Here is a 12,556-nt window from a genome sequence, read left to right as displayed (position 1 = left end):
TTTTTATAATTTAAATTACGCATTTATTAAATTTTTCTTCTCTCTGCGCTCCATAACCTTGGGACTTGGGACTCTTCTATCCAAGCTCTTGTTTCCCTCCAAACTGCTAAGCTCCTCATTTAGGGTTTCATGATATCTTTTATTCATGTGAAAATATCCAGAAACGATAATTACCTTTGATTGATCATTTAAGCAGTAATGGTTCCGTCTTATTATTGAGGAATATACGGAAGAATTGAACGTTTCTTGCAAATATATGAAATCAGGTTCCCAAGATCACAGTAGTTATCGGTGGAAGCTTTGGAGCTGGCAATTATGCAATTTGTGGACGTGCATATAGTCCAAATTTCATGTTCTTCCGGCCAAATGCTTGAACATCTGTAATGGGAGGCCCTCAGGTATCTCTTATTGCTTCCAACAAACTCAATATCTATATGCATGATGACATCGTTTTACTTTCACTAGTTTTACTTATTTGAAGCCAAATGATTTTTGCTAGAAGCATTTGATTGTTACGTTCTGTGTGTTGCTCGAATAGTGTGATGAAAAACTATTTGCAGCAGATATTTATAATTTGAATCTAGTATAGATTCTTATATGATGTTTGAATCTGATGTCGTTATCTTCTATCTCCGATCTCCGATCTCCAATCTCATTCTCTTAACAACTTCATGGTATATTCGATTCAAATTTTGTATTTACTCTATATAATCATATTTCATTGAAGGTACATGTTGTTTTGCAACTTAAAATTATTTTCATTATCGGCTCTGAGGATCACCTCTTTTGCAATTAATTGACGAGGAAGTCTCAGAAAGGATTCTAGAGCAACCTTTATGTTGCTGAACGAGTGTTGTTGCACAGGGAGCTGCTGGTATTGCCTTAGCCAAGCTCTGTATTTACCTTCTCGAAAATGTGATACTACAATGCCTTGGTCAAGCTATGTAGATCTGTTAAATCTCTAAGATCAATTCTTAATACTAAACGGGTCATATGGGACAAGCCTCTGACGGGACATTTCAGCTTCAAATTATGTTCTATGTTTTACATCAACTTGACAAAACGTGAAACTTCCAGACACCTATTTTTGCACTGCATATGTGATATGGAGTTGCATCTTTTGGATGTGTTGGCGTCATTATGGATTAAAAGATGCCTATAACCTACGTTGCTCGAGCTCTTCAAAAATATTGATGCAAAAATACACTATTGTTAGAGTATCGACACACACCCGTATATTTTCTTAAAATGTCTGAACAACCTAGCCTACAATAGCTGATATACAGTACTTCTATTCAATGTATTTTGAAAGATTCCAATATGATAATGGTAACATTATTATAGTCTTCTCCATTCGTGTACAATATAACAACAACAATCATGCTGAGATATTAGTTGTTGACTATGGCATTAAATGGTACGTACCATGGTTATAACAACCTGCAAATTGAATTGGACTCTCTTGTTATTGCAAATATGTTGAGCAACAAATCGACCAACAATATGAAGATTAAGCACATTGTGGACAGAATTACCAACCTCTTGAAAGACACAAATCACCATTTTTCTCACTGTTTTAGAGAAGCAGTGGCAGATTTCTTGGCTAAAAATGCCTCTTAAAGTGGAAATAGTACCTTCTATCACTCTTTTCAAGAACTCCCAAGAGAGGCAAAGAGATTATTTAAACTCGATAAATGACAACTCCCTACGATAAGAAGAAGATTTGAGAGATGTAATTTTTTTGATAGCTAATTAATTGTTGTACTCTCGGAAAGGAACTTGTATAGGCTACTTCCTTTCCTTTAGATTGTTTGATCAATCTCTTTTGCTTGTTCGAGGCAAGGTCCATTCCCCCCTCTAATATTTTGTAAGTATTTCTACTTATGTTTTACATGGTAGGGGTCTAGCCAAACCCCCCACACTCAGAACCCTAACCCCCCACACTCGTAGGCTCACAACCTATTGGTGATGCTTTTTGTTTTAAAAAATCTTTGTATAAGAAAAATATTATTTAGAATGAAGAAACACTTTTATATTTTGTTGTCATTTGCTCTTTTAGCACAATACATTATTCGTATATTGCTAAAAGTAGTGCATATTTCCTATTGATTAATATAAAGTTAAGTTATAATATTGTGTTTGTTTTAGTCTATTATTATTGTGAATCTATCATTGAATTTTTCAAAGCATTGTATTTAATTGGATTGTCTAAATTGGTTGGCACTTTTTTATTGTTAATTGTTAAAGAAATAGAAATTGTAGTATTATTTTCACCTGACTATGTAGATACTAAATGTTACAATCAATGGCGGCGGAGCCAGAATCTTCAATAAAGGGGTTCAAAATCAGATTTCACTTCAACATTAGAGCTTGAACTATACATCAAATATCAAAGTTACAAAAAATATTAATCAATAATTATTACACTATATAAAGTGAGATTACCTCATTCCTCTGCCCTTCGTGTTGCCTTTCGCGTTGGCCTTGCCCTTGCCCTTGCCCTTGCCCTTTGCCTCACCATTCTTTAAACTTTTGATTTTCCTTGTTTGTTTCTTAGACGAGCCTTTTTTGACCTTTAGAGATTTTTCTAGACCACCTCTCATTCTCAATGAATTTGGACATCCTTTAGTTACCACACATAAAGGGTCAATCAAAATGGTGTTTTGTCTCTCCTCATTTGTGTTTAGTTCCACATTTGACTCGTTAACTAGATCCTCACATATATCATCATTCTCAATCTCATAAGGGAGTTCATCAAGTTCTTCAAATAATTGAAATAATCTTTGATATGCAAATTTATAATGTTTTTCGGACAGTGTAGCTCGCTCAGATAGGCCAAAAGAATGCATCATAATATTATTAAACCATATAGAGGAAGGCCTCAAATTATTCACATGCGATTTGTCATTCGAAATGTCATCAACTTTTTCTTTGGTGGCGTATTGTCCACCGATTCAAGAGATACAAGAACAAGTAGCATCTTTCAGTATAAGGTTCAATCTAACAATGTAGGCAGGCAATTGTTTTTGAAACAAATGAACTCTATAGATATGTATTCCATCCTGAACCTCAATCTTTTCTGAAATAAATTTTTGAGACTGAATCAATTCTTCTTGAAATTTTTGAAATATTTTTCCAGTATATACCTTTGCTGCTTCATCCTCCATGGGATGCAATGTCTTCTAGATAGCCTTTGAATATTTTGTCTTATATTCCTTTTCCCTTATTTTATCATACCTAGCATCAATAGCTTTATCATATTTTGCTACAAATACACTCATCGGTGTACTAGAATTAAGATAATCCTTGAAAAATTTGTTCATACTCTCACATCTTTGAGTTGTTGACATTCCAGCACAAAAATTCCTTCTCACATATGCTGAAATCCATTTTTCACGAATTGCATCCATTCTTTGCAACCAACTATTTTCTTCTAAATTATAGTTTTTCATAATATCAATCCAAGTAGCTTCAAATTCCTCAGGCGTGGTCGTACCATGTAGACACTTACTAAACTTAGTTTTAAAATCATCAAAGTCATGATAGACATGACTTAAATATTCGGAAATTTTCTTTTCAATGTTCCACATGCAAAAATGGTGTGCACAATTTGGAAACACATTTGCAACTGCATTTGTTATTGCAGTATCCTGATCCGTGATAATTGTACGAGGCATAACACCAAGCATTGCCTCTAGCCAAGTGCGAAGTAACCATTCAAAAGTTTCTTGAGTTTCATCCCAAAGAAGAGCACAACCAAATAAAATTGATTGATGATGGTTATTAACTCCAGTAAATGGGAAAAAAAATCTTATATCTATTTGTCAAGTGTGTAGGATAAGAAACGACAACATCCCCAAAGTTCTTATAAGCTATCCTAGACCTAGCATCTACCCAAAAGCAATTAGCTAGATGACCTTCTACATCCATTTGTATTGCATAAAAGAAGTCTGGGCTTTCAAATTGACGTTTTTGAAAGTACTTCAACATCAATTGGACATCTCCTTTTTCAAGATTCTTTTGCCTTTTAGTACTCAAATAATTTTGAATGTCTCGTCCAGTTAAATTAAGATTATCTATGCCCACTGCATGAGTAATTAATACAGATGCAATTTTACTAGGACGAACACCTGAATTATCTAATAGATCAATAAGATTCTTTTGAGCTTCTGACTTTTTCCTTTTCGATCGCAAGAATTTTTGGCTATGTGGAGAAACAAGTTCATGATTATGGTTTGAGACTAACCTAGCAACAACCCACTTTTCGTCTTCTTTCTTCGACAAATATATCAACACTTTGCACCCTTCTCTAGTTTCATCTCGTTGCATATTTTTCTCAAGACTCATTTTTGAGCAGAATTCTTCTTTTGAACAAACAAATTCTTGACCTATTATTAATTTATCTTTTCTTGATCTAGTGATTCGATTTTTGCGCACACTAAAATCACTACGATGAGCATAATTAAGATAAAATTTAAATGCAATATCAAGTGACTGAAACTCCATACCGATGTATGGCACTCTCGATTCTTCATCACCAAAATGGGGAATATCCTCTTGTGAAGATCCAATGCTTTCTGCATTTTCCTGAGGTAAGTTAGAGAATCCTTCCTGCAACATGTAGTTAATGGATGTTAAATTAACAAGCTAAATATAACTTAAAAATTCAAACTATCTTAAATTGCTACTACGTAAAACTAGTGAAAGTAAAACGATGTCATCATGCATATAGATATTAAGTTTGTTGGAAGCAATGTGTCACAGAAGAGATACCTGAGGGCCTCCCATTACAGATACAACACCAAACTGAAACAAGTTTCAGAACGATGAAACAACAAATAACGATGAAATATTTTTGGTAAATCAAAAAATAGAATCGAAACTAATTTGATAAGATAAATTTTGGGTCCTAGTTGCCTTACACGACTATATTTAATATTTAAATTCTATAAAATAAAAAATAAACAAATTTAAAAACTTAACTTTTGTGTGACTTAAAGTTAAGTGATAGTGTAAAAAGAATTCCACTGACAGTGGACACAAGTTAATCTCTAATATAAAACAAGGGATCAACAAGAACATTGTAAGAAGTATGAGGACAAACATAGTGAAAAGCACCAATCACTACAGGTGACTCATTGCATACATATAATGTTTGCCCCTTGAAGATAGCTACTGTTTGCAGCTTCTAACTACTAACTAAAAAGATCTGTCATTATATGCATATTATAAATCTAATAAGGAAACCTAGGCTAGCTATTATGTACTCCCTCCATCCATTATTAATTGTTATAATTTCTTTTTTTTAGAGTCAAACAATAAGAACTTTGACTAACATTTTATGATGTATTTTTCATTATATTGATATGTAAAAAATTGCAATTTATAGTACTTTTCGTATAGTTTTTGAATATCTAAATTTTTTGTTTAAGATATCGAATTAATGTAATCTAATTTAACTTTAAAAATTAATCAAATCAACTTTCGAAAAACGTAACATAACAATTAAAAGTGGACGGAGGGAGTACAAGAAACCACAACTTGCATCTCTCATCCAAAGGGAAGGTGGGAATAATCCTAGTGCAAAGTAAAGCCTTAAAGGGAACTACTTATCTAAAGATACACGGATACACTCATGCTATCACAAGCTTGTACAAGGAAAAAAGTGTGTAATTCCAAGCCCCGGAGCCAAAATTTATGCAATTCCCAATGTATTGGCACTAAGTCAATAGTTGTGGATTCTAATGGCCACATGTGTACCAATACATTGGGAGGAGTAAAAGAAATCATTGCAAAGTTACATGACCCCATTTATTGATTTACTCAAAAGCCTATACATTTAGGCTTATATTTTTTAAAAAAATTCTTTATTATTTTGAATGTATAATTTTAATGAGATTTTTTCATACCAAAAATTCAAATTTGAGGGCTTTTTATCATTTCCTTTCTTAGTATGGTTTGGTCATGAAAAAATACAGTTTATTTAAATAATTTATAGTTGAAGTCGTGCTTGGTTAAATTTTATGCAAAAAATATTTAAAATTTAAATATATATTTTTTAAAGGCATAATACATAAATATGTCATTTAATTTGGTTTCATCTAATATCTATGTCCTTCATTTTTATATGTCCATAAGTAGACACATAAACTTGTATAGAATTGAACAAGTTGACACTTGTGGTCCTACTTGGCGTCCTACGTGACAATATAATTCACGTCCTATGCGACATTTTATCTGGCGACATTTTATGTGGCTCCTACATGTGTTATTCCCCGTAGGACGCGTGTGTCTACTTCTTCAACTTTATAAAATTTTAAGTGCTTACTTGTGCACACTCTAAGTTGAACGTCATAGATGTCAGACGAAATCAAGTTAAAAGAGATATATATATATATATAATTATGTTTTTCTAAATATGATTTATATTCCTTAGTTTCTAAAAGTTACTTGACTAATTTACCTGAGACATACAACCAAACTGCACTAAAAAAAGTAATATATCAAAATAGATAGTTGTATAATGTCATAGATTAGATCTCATTTAAGAACTACCACATACTATTACAAAAACAAATCACTTTATTTAAATTTTTGAAGTTGAACTTGTGTTAAGCTATTGATTTTGCAAATAATATTTGATAATTTGAATGTGTTTTTTTTAATAAATAAATAAAACTAATATGAAATATAATTCAAATGGGGTCATTTTTATAAGAATAAATAATTTGTGATATTATTTTAAAAAGGATAATATAGTTAGGGGTCGTTTGGTTATTGGTTAGAGTTATGCAGATATTAGTTATGCATGGTTTAGTTATGCAGGAATAAGTTATGTGAGTACTATAAGGTATGTTGGTATTAGTTATGCAAGTATTAATTATGTAGGTATTACTTAGTTATGTAGATATTACAATACATAAATTACTAATTATTGAATATATTATTTACAAATAAATAAGCAAGCAAATAGTATAATTTTCCAAATAAAATAAAGAAATAAATCTTCTCTATACTTAAGTGTGAATTCTGTTTTTTTTTTCTTTCTCTATTTTTTTTAAATGTTTAAAGCTTATAAAAATAAAATACCATAAATATATTTCAAGTAAAGTATATTATAAAATCCTATTTTATATAATGGAAATTTCTATCAAAATGCTGCATGTATTGTTGTACATTTTTAGTATACCAAATATATGAGTTATATATAAATTCATATTCCAAATAAAAAAACAATACATAATAATTAAATATGTGGAATATATTTAGAAATATATGGTGATAATATGTGATTAGCATATGCGTTGTCAAAATTATACATTCCAAATTCATAATATTAATAAAAAAAATTATACTTTGATTTCAAATGAAAACAAATAAAAAATTGTTCGTATACAAGAGAAATAAGAATCCAAATTAGTTAGGAAAATAGAATAGTTATGTAAAGTTTTTTTCTAGAGTTTTCAATAAAAAAAGGAAATATGGATAAATGTGTAATTTTTTAAATACATGTATAACTAATACCCTCATAACTTATACATAGATTTCCTCATAAGTTATGTAGGATTACAAAAAATGTAACCATACACCGTATAGAATTAATCACGAATAACTTTTATACAATATTTAGAAACATATCAACGAAACATGGTAAGTCATGTTGATTTTTCTACCTGATACATAACTTCTACCAAACATAGTAAAACAAATACAACTTCTTATATATGAGAAAAAAATGCATCTTATACGGTAACCAAACGGCCTTTAAAGTATTAACAAAGTTTTGAATTTTTTTCAAATTTTAAATACAATTTTAAGTTATATTTGTAATTTTCATAATTAGATGTTGATTTTCAAATAAAGTGAAATAAGAAAATTATCTATTTCTTTGTGTTAATTTATTTTTCCTATCTATTAAAAATAATATTTATCATCTTAAAAATAAGATATAATTTTATTTTATTTTTCATGTTTATACTACTCTAAATGTGAAAAGAATATCATCAAATTAAGTGTTTAATTCGAATGTATTTGTTTGACATTATGTTAAAATAACCATTGGTGCATATGATATTGTATTGTTAATTAAGACAATTTAAATAAGTTATAAGTTATGATTTGATAAAAAAAATGTTTATATATATATATATATATGTATGTATGTATGTATGTATTATTATTATTATTATAATAATATTATTATTATTATATATATGTATTATTATTATTATCATTATTATTATTATTATTATTAATAATATAAAGTGTGATTTAAATTATCATTTACTATCGTTTTTATTAGAAAATATTAATGATAATTTTTCTTTTAAAAAAACTAATTAAATACCTCTAATATATTTAAGATTGTAATATTGGGCCCGTTTACGGGCCCAATAATATAATATTAAATTATAGTATAATTTACAAAAAATCCTTACATTTGGGGTTAATTACATTTTATTTCAAAAGTTTCTCCAATTACGAAAATCTCTGAGTTTTATTGCTCTTGGATACATTTCTTGGTTGTCTGATATATTGCTAATGATCCATTATTTAATGCGAGGGATGTATCCGAGAGAGGAAATGGATGGACGCAAGGGGGATAGGAATATATCCAAGAGGATAGAGATGTATTTGAGAGGGAATAGAGAAGCATCCAAGAGGAGATATGGATCATTCCAAGAGGAGATTTTTAAAAATTTTAAGTGTTAAGAAATTTTAGAAATTATCTTAAGTTGTGTATTTATGTAATTTAATTATATTATATATGTTTATTTTTTAAAAAATGTTAATCATGAATATTTTAAAACACGATACAGAATGAATTGCACTTTATAATAGTTTCTTTTTTCTATTTCAACTAAATTAATTAAAACTTATAAGTTTTTAAGTTTCCATAACTAAAATTTGAAAATATCTTTCATACTCATTTTAATATTATGTATAACACATACATTGAATCAAATAACTAATAACATTGGTATTTTTTCATAATGTATTTCAAAACTCTTTGTATTATCAAGCTTTTATTATATAGAAGAGTTATTTATATTATCAAACTTTTGTTATGTATAAGAGTGAAGAAGTAGGACGGTCCTTATCACTTTTTTGATAAAAATCAAAGGGACCATTTTATTTTTTCTGACTTACTTTTTTAGACTCAATTAATGTGGAACAATTTTCTTTTTATACGTTGCAAATAGAATGTCGCATTTTCATAATAGAAAATAATCTAACTTTAAAATACCCCTTTTATTATTAATAAAATTATTTATAGTCATACAAATGGTCAAGGAATATTTTGACCACAATTTTTTCAAAAATTATTTCTTTCATAAACTTTGTGTCAAGTCAAATGGTGTCATATAAAATTGAAATGGAGGAAACAACAAAAGATGAGTAGAAAGAAGACTATGCTTTACTTCATATCTTATATAGTACAAAATCGAGAAATAGCCCAAAATAGTCCCTTATTTTTGGGTTAGGACTCAAAGTCCTTCTTGAGTTTCATATGGAGCGGTAATAGTACCTCATATTTACAATATTACTGCACTTTTGATCCTCCCCCAATTTTTTTGTCTATTTTTCAACATTGATTTTTTATCCATAATTTACGTATGAAATGTTCAATCGTCTTTTTATATATTTAGTAGAATAATAACTTTTGTGAGAGAAGGTAAGAAGTGGAACACCTTGTTTTGTTTAGTAGAAAATGTATTGCAGCTAAAATCAACAGGTTCATCACATAATTTTCACGTGCAATAGTACAAACTTTTCTTTTTTTGCAACGGCATTTGTTACGGTGTTATTAGTTTAGCTACAATAATATTTCTACTTAATAGAACAAGGTGCTCTTCTTCTCATCTTCTCTCACATGGAGATATTCTTTTTTTAAATATATAAAAAAACGATTGTGGACAAATTAAATATTAAAAAATAGGTAAAACTCTTGGAGAAACCAAAAACTAATATTATAAACACGAGGAACTATTACTGCTTCATATGAAAAAGCAAGGATGACATTGAGTCTTAACCCCAAAATAAGGGACTATTTTGGGCTTTTTCTTAGACAAAATAAATAAAACATTTAGCAACAAAGAAAATTTCAAAGGAATTTTCATCTATGTTGAAACAATGTATGAAGAGAATAGAAAAGCATTACAAAATTTACGTGATAGCAATTATAGTAGCTTAGTAAAGTTGTTTATAACACATTTTAATTAAATAACAGCAACTGATGATAAAATAATAAACATTTGAATCTTATTTTACATAAATTCTACATATTTTAAATTTTTTCAATTAAAAAAAGGGAATAATCTTCCATACCTAATATAGTATATATTATAAATAAAAGTAAATTACATAATGTATTTTAAGGAGATAAGAACTCTTGATTTATAGAGATATGTCATATGTTAATTGTCATAATGAAACAACATGAAAATTATAAGATATAATTTACTTATAGTTGAAAATTACTTATGAAATAGGAGTAGAAACTATATTTATAAATAAGTTTAAGTCATATACACATTAGTGTAAAGAAATTTCACACTATAAATTTATTTACTTAAGAATTGGTATGCATATTTTTATATGACCTTATAGTAAGAAGTTCTTTACTTTATAATATAGAGGAATATTACTTAAAATAAGTTATGACGTCAATTAACCATATACATTATAATATCTTAATATAAAAATGTGATTGAAAATGTGGGTCCATATTAAATGTCACATCATTAGGATACACATGGCATTTAGGAAAATATATTTGGTTATATTGTCATTATAAATCTATTACCACTTTTTTGATGTCATAACATAGAAACAAACATTCTAGAATTATTATGAAATGACAAATTTGTCCTTGGTCGTCCTCTACTTGGCTCTTCTATATATATATATATATATGTACTAGATGAGTGTCGCCCGTGCTAAGCACGGGCCCAACATTTTTAGCCAAGTAATATTAATATTTGCACCAGCAATGGTACTGTCATTCATTCCTCAAATGGTCACGACTTGACTTTTAGTTCCTTGTATGTTTGCTATAATAAATGTCTAAAATCACACATAAAAAACATATAAAAGCACATGCATTCTTTTTAAGATAAGGCAACAATCTTCAAAATTACACGTGCCTAACTCTTCCCATAAAATTCATTGCAACCATAGCTTCATAGGTAAGAACCAGTAGCCCCATCACTACCATTTGTATACATCTAAGTGAAAATTAACTTTGAAATTCACCAAAAAAAAGGAGCACAAACAATGTGTTTTGTCTACATTTTGCTCCTAAAAAAATGAATAGATTTATCACTTGTGTCTATCATTCATCATTCAAACCTGAAACAAAAAAACCTATTAGCCTGAATAAATTCATCAGTAGTACTTCAAAAGTGTTGTTCTACCCGTATTAGTTTGTATGCACTCAAATGACATCTTGTCCAATGCATCTTGTATGCACTCAAATGGCCCGACAGTTGCCTTGGACTCCTGCATCTCTGAAACTAGATTGGAGCAAGCTACCAAGCTTCTCTTCTTTCATATTCAGTTCTTATAATTTAGTTCTAAGCTAAAATTCCTTCTTTTTATGAGTTTGGACAAGTTAATTGAGCTAATAAAGTAGTCTTTGATCAAGATGAGTACAAATATAGAAAGTAAAGGTACAACCTTTAACCAAACAACAATTGTAATATGACTTGCTTCTTCTATTTATTTATTTGCCGTAAATTCCACATCAACTTGAGCTTGAGATTTCTAGGTTCGATTCATCAATCAATGTTGGTATTTCAAACACAAACTAATGGTGTCCTCAAAATACCTCATAGTTTTTACTCAACTATATACATAGTATCAAGATTTCGGTTATTCTTATGGATCTCAATATGTTTGGCTAACTACGATGGAATAGAGTCATTTTAAGTAGAATTCTTTCTTACGATATGTCAAATAGAACGCGTCATGTAATAGAACATATGAAAATTTCACCATGAAAAAGTCCAAGAAGATGAAATGAACTTACTTGGCAAAAGAGCATTTGAACTCCCCCTTCAAGAAACAAGTAAATAGAAACCACAGCGGCAATGACATTGACTCCACCAGTGGTCTGTGGTCACAACAGACATGAGTGAACTATCAACAACAAAACCAATAGTCTTAAGCAACACTGGTGTATAGAACATAATCACATTGATTCCACTAAGTTGCTGGAAAAATGGAATCATGATTGTCATTGTGAGATGTGGCGATATTTCTTTTGCAACAAATTCCTCCAAGGGTGTTCACATTTGCTAGAAGACCCAGCTGCCACAACTAAATCATTGAGCTCTTTATCTACATCTTTAAATTCTCCTGATTTTCTTCAGCTAAGCTTTGGCTTCATTGTGGTTACCATGTTCGATCATGGAATTGGGGTCTCAGAGAGAACCAATGAGCCTATTGTGATGATTAATACATGTACCATGGCACCTCGTAAGCTTAACCTCCATCCCCAATGAATCTTGACAAATAAATAGTTCAACACATGGGCTACAAGTATACCAATTGT

The 12,556-nt window shown here is 29.6% G+C and overlaps 1 pseudogene; it reads right to left on the bottom strand.

The window, feature by feature from the left end:
- Nucleotides 1-2,441: 2,441 nt before the first annotated feature.
- Nucleotides 2,442-12,242, bottom strand: LOC125846585 (protein FAR1-RELATED SEQUENCE 5-like; annotated as a pseudogene).
- Between the last annotated feature and the right edge of the window lie 314 nt (nucleotides 12,243-12,556).

This window comes from Solanum stenotomum, chromosome 1, assembly GCF_019186545.1.
Source record: "Solanum stenotomum isolate F172 chromosome 1, ASM1918654v1, whole genome shotgun sequence".
Classification (NCBI taxonomy): Eukaryota; Viridiplantae; Streptophyta; class Magnoliopsida; order Solanales; family Solanaceae; genus Solanum; species Solanum stenotomum.
This window is presented reverse-complemented; position numbering and strand designations above follow the sequence as displayed.